This window comes from Arachis ipaensis, chromosome B8 (genome assembly GCF_059453495.1).
Source record: "Arachis ipaensis isolate K30076 ecotype BB chromosome B8, ASM5945349v1, whole genome shotgun sequence".
NCBI lineage: Eukaryota > Viridiplantae > Streptophyta > Magnoliopsida > Fabales > Fabaceae > Arachis > Arachis ipaensis.
The window spans coordinates 42,719,511-42,720,717 of NC_142443.1; the positions used below are offsets into that span (position 1 = coordinate 42,719,511).

Genomic DNA, 1,207 nt, shown 5'->3' on the forward strand with positions numbered 1-1,207 from the left:
CTTGGGATTCACGTCCTTCCCTTCGTTCTTGGATTTGGCCATGATGGTTATATCAATGGCCTTGCACTCTCCTTTTGGATTTTCTTCTGTATCGCTTGGGAGAGCATTAGGAGGGGTTTTAGTGATCTTCTTACTCAGCTGGCCCACTTGTGCCTCCAAATTTTCTAATGGAGGATCTTGTTTCATTCATGAAACTCACAGTGGCCTTAGATAGATCAGAGACTAAGTTTGCTAAATTAGAGGTATTTTGTTCAGAGTTCTCTGTCTGTTGCTGAGTGGATGATGGAAAAGGCTTGCTATTACTAAACCTGTTTCTTCCACCATTATTAAAGCCTTGTTGAGGCTTTTGTTGATCCTTCCATGAGAGATTTGGGTGATTTCTCCATGAGGGATTATAGGTGTTTCCATATGGTTCACCCATGTAATTCACCTCTGCTATTGCAGGGTTTTTAGGATCATAAGCCTCTTCTTCAGCAGATGCCTCTTGAGTACTGTTGGATGCAGCTTGCATTCCATTCAGACTCAGAGAAATCATATTGACTTGCTGAGTCAATATTTTGTTCTGAGCCAATATGGCATTCAGAGTATCAATTTCAAGAACTCCCTTCTTCTGAGGCATCCCATTACTCATAGGATTCCTCTCAGAAGTGTACATGAACTGGTTATTAGCAGCCATGTCAATGAGTTCTTGAGCTTCTGCAGGCGTTTTCTTTAGGTGAATGGATCCACCTGCAGAAGTATCCAATGACATCTTAGCTAATTCAGACAGACCATCATAGAATATATCCAGGATGGTCCATTCTGAAAGCATGTCAGAAGGACACTTTTTGGTCAGTTCCTTGTATCTCTCCCAAGCTTCATAGAGGGATTCACCTTCTTTCTGTCTGAAGGTTTGAACATCCACTCTAAGCTTACTCAGCTTTTGAGGAGGAAAGAACTTGGCTAAGAAAGCCGTGACCAGCTTATCCCAAGAGTTCAGGCTATCTTTGGGTTGAGAGTCCAACCACACTCTAGCTCTGTCTCTTATAGCAAACAGGAAAACCATGAGCCTGTAGACTTCAGGATCTACTCCATTAGTCTTAACAGTATCACAGATCTGCAAGAATTCAGTTAAGAACTGAAAAGGATCTTCAGATGGAAGTCCATAAAACTTGCAATTTTGTTGCATTAGAGAAACTAATTGAGGTTTAAGCTCAAAATTGTTTGC

General features: G+C 41.3%; 1 non-coding gene across 1 annotated transcript; it reads left to right on the plus strand.

The window, feature by feature from the left end:
- The first annotated feature begins 805 nt into the window (after positions 1-805).
- Positions 806-913, plus strand: LOC148547829 (small nucleolar RNA R71). The gene has a single exon (XR_015898723.1). It is a non-coding gene; the product is annotated as a small nucleolar RNA R71 (small nucleolar RNA).
- The last annotated feature ends 294 nt before the right edge of the window (positions 914-1,207 follow it).